This window comes from Dasypus novemcinctus, chromosome 8 (assembly GCF_030445035.2).
Source record: "Dasypus novemcinctus isolate mDasNov1 chromosome 8, mDasNov1.1.hap2, whole genome shotgun sequence".
NCBI lineage: Eukaryota > Metazoa > Chordata > Mammalia > Cingulata > Dasypodidae > Dasypus > Dasypus novemcinctus.
Window position 1 is genome coordinate 46,335,455 of NC_080680.1, and position 6,392 is coordinate 46,341,846.

The window sequence follows — 6,392 nt, forward strand, 5'->3', positions numbered from 1 at the left end:
TTCACACAAATGGTAACCAAAAAAGAGCAGGAGTAGCTATACTGGTGTCAGACAAAACAGACTTTAAATTCAAAAAAGGCATAAGAGATGCAAAATGTCATAATATATTAATAAAAGGGACAATTCATCAGGAAGGAGTACCAGTCATAAATATCAATGCATCTAAACAGGATGCCCCAAAATACATGAGGCACACTCTGGCAAAACTGAAAGGAGAAATAGATGTCTCTACAATGATAGTTGGAGACTTCAACACTCACATCAATAAATATATGTGACAGACAATAGATCAAGGAAACAGAAAATTTGAACAATATGATAAACAAGCTGGACCTGATAGACATACAGAACACTGCAGCCCAAATCAGTAGATTATACATTCTTTGCAAGTGCTCATGGACCTTTCTTCAGGATAGAACACATGTTGGGCCACAACACAGCACTCAATAAATTTAAGAAGATTGAAATTAGGCAAAGCATTTTCTCTGACCATAATGGAATGAAACTGGAAATCAATAATAGTCAGGAAAGGGGAACATTTGCTAATATATGGAGTCTAAACAACATGCTGAAACAATCAGTCGGTCAAAGAAGAAACTGCAAAGATTTAGTAGATAATCTTGAGACAAATGAATATGAGAAGATAAGTTATCAAAACCTATGGAATACAGTGAAAGCAGTGCTTAGAGGGAAATGTATAGTCCTAAATGCCTATATTAAAAAAGAAGAGATTCCAGACTTGAGGTTGAGACAGGGGTCTCTGCAGCTCACACCTCAGCTTCGAGTGGGCCCTTTCCTCTCAGACAGTGTGAGGTTGGAAAGTGGTGCTGGGGATAGCTGGAAGCAGTCAGAAGGCATTCTTTGGCCCAGGGCAGAGGAATAGGGCTTGGTTTAGCTGGTGGGGATTCTTTAGAAAGCAGCTTAAAGGATGGCCTCTTTAGATCTGGAAAAATTATGCTCTCACATTTAATGAAAAGAACAGCAATATTAGAGAAATTCTGTCATTAAGAAACTGTGGCCAAGAACTTACCTTGAAAACTACATTAAAATAGGAGATGAAGTCATAGAGTAAATGAAATTCTAAATAAATTGGAATTGGAAATTCAGTACCAAGAACAAACCAATAATTCACTCAAGGAACTCTGTGAATCTCTATGATGTGCAACATCTCAAAGGAAACATTCCTCTCCATTTCTCTCCAGTAACAGTAACCCAGGGCAATATTAAGAAATCAGATCTTAATCGTGAGGAACCAGTCAAAGTTGAGGAGACTGCAACCACAAAGAATTCTCCCAAAAGAACAAAGAAATATTAAAGAAATTCCATTTATAACTTCTGATGAGTTCAATGGTGCTCCTACATGCATGAAAACCCACTTAACCTATTGCCAAATTAATGATGTTATTAAAGAAATCAACAAGGCAATAATAAATAAATATAAACTCCTACATCAACCAAAAAAGTCTATGAGTTCTGTGGCCAGAAATCTCTTCCACAGATTTATTGATGAAGAAACAAAGAATACTAAAGGTCATTGTTTTATAGTGGAAGCTGCTGGCATAAAAGAGTTCTCAGCTTTGAAAGTTGAAAAGAAGTTTCACACGGAATGCTGAATATTTTATGGCACTGCCAGAGGCTATCAGAGATCCAAGGGCAGGGACTCATTCATTATGTTATAAACTGAAGCCATTGTGAGTCCTGCAACCAACCAACAGTATAGAAGCTACTCCTGTAGTTTTTTAATATATAATTTCTTTAGCTCTTTCATTTTCTTTTGTTTCTTATAAAAATGAAACTTTTTTGATGAAGTATATATATTTGAAAATTCACTTCCTTTCAGCAATTATTTAAGCACCTACCTTATATGCTTCTGTGTTAGGCATATATTTGGAACTAAAAATGTTCCTGTCTAGTTTGTGTTTAATGGACAATGCTGCAGACCCTGATAAGATGGATACAGATGTGATAAAGGAGCAAAAAGGTCAAGGATACCCAGACCCTTTAGAATGAAAGGTCTTTAATATCTAAATTGTCTAAATTCCATCAATGGCTTTTCAGTCTACTTACAAACTTCCTCCATCTTGGACTTGAAGGGAACTTACCCATTGATTATTCTGCCTTCCTAACATCATTAGGAAGCAGCTTACCTGAAAAGCATTCTATTTAAATCAGACTGTAAACTTGTAATGGAATTGTCATGAAAGTATATTGAAATGAAAGAGATGGTAACATGTAATAAGCCTAATAGGGGTCATGGAAAATAGGCGGATGAACTGTAAGAACTTAGCTGTGCTTCTTTTCCACACCAGTGGGAGACTGCTCTGTCTTATGTCTGTGCCATCTACCTGGCACGCTCATCTTGACAGCAGACAAAAAAGCATCTTCCCAGGAGGCACCATTAATATGGCCTGTGCATGAATTAAAACTTATCTTATTCTATATCCAAGTATGCCTACTTCCCAGAAAGCCAATTAAGTGATATAGGCTCTATAGAGAGGATGCAGACTGAATGTGTATTTGAACTTACATCCAGATGGAATGCAGGGGATATGTTAACTCAAGCTTACCTGGAATGTGGGGGATATGTTAATTTAAAACCTATCTGGTATTCAGACAAACACTTAAAACTCTAAGAAACTAACAAAGAAAGTCCTTTTGCATAAAAGCACCATTTGACTCCCCACTCCTACATCCTTTGTATAAAAGGGACCCAAAAATCCTATTCCAGGCTTGGTTTCTTTTGGACAGAAGTCCACTGAGCCTGGTTGGCTGTTAATAAATTTTCCTTCTCAGATTCTCATGCCCTGGCCTTCAATACTGCAATTACCAGATGTCTCTCTGCCACAGTATCTCTGGGGGCTCATCCAGGATTCACTGACAAGGCCAGAGGCAGCAACAGTTGATTGCCCCTCTCGAATGACTCTGAGAAGGCCAGGAGGGCCAGGGTGAGCCGCAGCCCTCGGCACCCCTGGACTCCTTTTAGTCCAGAAAGAGGTTGTGGACTCTGCTGGAGCCCTCCCAGAGAAAGCAGAGACACCAGAGGGTTTAAAAGAAATCCTGAGAATGAAGCAAGGAGCTCCACACACCAGATGGGTAAGATCTCTGGGGGCATAGTGCAGGAAAAGCCTGATTCTGAAAAGCAAAGAGGGGAGCCTGATCAGCTCTTGAAGAAGACCCTAGTACTCCTGAGGAGAAGGGAGGAAGCCATCTTCTCTAGGTCTGAGAAAGGAAAGGAAGGAGGGTGGTTGTGTGCGTGTGATTGTGGAGACTGAGTGAGATGTAGAGATACACTTCTGTGAGGCGAGTGTGGAGTCCCGATCTGTGGTTCCATGGTGACCTCATCTGGTTAAGGGCAGTCTGGAGGGCCTCTCTGAAAAGGGACTCTCTTCCAAATAGGGAGCTTTTACTGACCCGCTAAGGCTAAGAGGTGCTATAAATTCCTGCGAGGGACATAGCCTGAGACAGACAAAACGAAAGGCTGAGTGAGTGTTGTGCAGTGTTGACACAGGGCAGAAACATGGGAAACACACAAAGTAGGACCCCGATAGGTTGTATGCTAAAAAATTTCCCCAAGCGTTCCTTAGAGGTGTATATGGCATAAAGTTCCAGCCAGGAAAGCTTAGAATGCTTTGTGAATTAGAATGGCCGACTTTTGGCGTGGTCTGGACCCAGGAGGGCACCTTTGACCCTGGATCATCCGTAAGGTCCACGACATAGTAACTGGAAAACCAGGGCACCCTGACCAATTCCCCTGTATCAAGGTCTGGCAAGATGCTGAGTCAAAGTCCACCCTGGTTAAGTAAATGTATGACTCAAGAAGCCAGGATTTGCCTGGTACAAAAGCCCAGAGATGCTGTCCCAGGAGCCAGGCCAAACAAGTGCCGTGCAAAGGGTCTAGAGGAAGTAAGCCCCAAATCCAGTGCTGGCCCACCCATTCTAAAAGGACCAAATGACCAAATGAAAATGACCTCCCACCACCTTATGCGATTGCTCTTACCACACCAGTGCTGAGGAGTGGGGATGGGCCAATTTTCCTGAGAAGCACTCCTTCACAGCCATCTCTGCTGCTATCCTCCCTAAGCAGTGCTCTCCTGCAGCTGTCTCCGCTGCCTTCCTCCCTGAGCAGTGTGTCCCAGCTGCCCCTGCAGTCATTTCCACAGTTGCTGCCGCAGTCACTATCACAGCTGCTTTCTCCAAGCAATACAGCATCTTCACCTCTCCGACCACTATCTCCACCAATCTTGGCCCCTGGCAGCATAGTGCCAACCACTAGCCAGGAAAGAGTCCCTGAAAGATGACAACCCAGACCATAGGGAGCCCCGGGGACAGGTGCAGCAGGGAGAAGGGCTGCCCTACAGCTACCTCTCCATGAAGCCCAAGCTCCAATTTATTATGACGCCAATGACCAGATTCAAGGGGGAAAAGAACATTTGTATACCAACCCTTAACTACCACCAACCTCTTTAACTGGAAAAGTCACACCCCACCATACCCAGAAAAGCCTCAGGCCATGACAGACCTCTTCCAGTCCATCATACAGACCCATGAACCCACCTGGCCTGACTGTAATCAACTCCTCATGATCTTACTCTACTTCAAGGATAGAACGTGAATCACACAAGGGGATCTAACCTGGCTCAAAGAGCACCCACCTGAGGAAACCCTGGACAGTGACCAATATGCTTGCACACAGTTCCCAGAAGAGGACCTGCAATGGGATCCCAGTGACACAACTGGGCTCAACTGACTAGAAACTTTCCATAGGGCCTTAGTCAAAGAGTTCAGAGCTGGGAGCTGAAAAGCAGTAAACATGGCAAAGACCCATCCAAGTCCTACAGACTCTCAATGAAAGTCCGGCTCAATTTTATGAGAGACTGTGTGAGGCATTTCATATATACATACCCTTTAACCCAGACACTCCTGAAAGCCAAACAATGGTCAATGCAGCATTCTTTGTTCAATCACAGGCTGGCATCCAAAGAAAGGTACAGAAGTTAGACGGTTTTGCTGGTATGAATATTTCTCAGCTCATGGAGGTAGCCAACAAGATTTCATCAACCATGATATAGAAACCAGAAAAGAGGAAAACTGGAAAATGAAAAAGAAAGCAGACCTTCTCACAGCAGCAATAGTCGAAAGAAGCAATCCTGTGTCAAGGAAAGTAAACTGGGAAACCCCTGCCCCAAGGAGTGGGCACCCCTAGGTGCATTCCCCTAGGGTGAAATCAGTGTACATACTGCAAGGAGGAGGGGCACTGGAAGCAGTAGTGCCCTAACTCAATCCTGTTGCCCCCAAGAAGGCAGCCAAAGCATTAGCCAGGAGAGCAAGTGGAGCATCACAAACTAAACCCTGGGTTTGCAAAAACTCAGAAGGAAAACCTGCAAATCAGCTCATCGGACTTGCGGGAATAGAGGATGCTGATGACGATTATTAGGACAGACCAGTCTCCTACTCTTTCGGCCCCATGGAGCCTATGGTCGGAGTCCAAATTGGGGGCTGCACTATACATATGATGGTCGACACTGGGGCTCAATACTCTGTAATGACCAGGCCAGTCAGGCTATTATCAAAAAGACAAGCCACCATTGTAGGGGCAACTGGTAAAAGCACCCAGCAGCCCTTCCTCCAAGTCAGAACCTGTAACATTGAGGGTAAAGAAGTCACTCATGACTTCCTGTATCTCCTGGAATGCTCAGTCCCCCTCCTGGGTCAGGACCTGCTGTCTAAACTACAAGCTCAGATCACCTTTGACACCACGGGACAACCCACGTTAACAGTGGAACCACCAAACCCTCTGAAAATAGCATTAACCCTCCTCTGCAGGGGGAATGGAGACTGTTCTGCCTCAGCAAAGCTGTCCAATCTACAGCTACACCACTCTCCTTTGAACATGTACCTGAAGTATGGGCAGAGGGCAACCCAACGGGATGGCACATGACATTCCTCCAATTATTGTTGAAATAAAGCACACAGCTAGCCCAGTGAGCATAAAGCAATACTCAGTTCCACATGAAGTGCAAGAAAAAGTCTGCCTATATACTCAGAGATTGCTGAATGAAGGCATACTAAAGCGTGCCAGTCTCCATGGAATACCCCACTCTTCCCAGTTAAAAAGGTCAATGGGGGGGAAACAGACTTGGCCCAGTGGTTAGGGCGTCCGTCTACCACATGGGAGGTCCGCGGTTCAAACCCCGGGCCTCCTTGACCCATGTGGAGCTGGCCCATGCACAGTGCTGATGCACGCAAGGAGTGCCCTGCCACGCAGGGGTGTCCCCCGCGTAAGGGAGCCCCACGCGCAAGGAGTGCGCCCCATAAGGAGAGCCACCCAGTGCAAAAGAAAGTGCAGCCTGCCCAGGAATGGCACCGCCCACACTTCCTGTGCCGCTGACGAC

At 44.7% G+C, this 6,392-nt stretch overlaps 1 pseudogene; it reads left to right on the forward strand.

Annotated features, from left to right (window-relative positions):
* Positions 1 to 928: 928 nt before the first annotated feature.
* On the forward strand, positions 929 to 1,684 carry LOC101417687 (SKA complex subunit 1-like; annotated as a pseudogene).
* Positions 1,685 to 6,392: the final 4,708 nt, after the last annotated feature.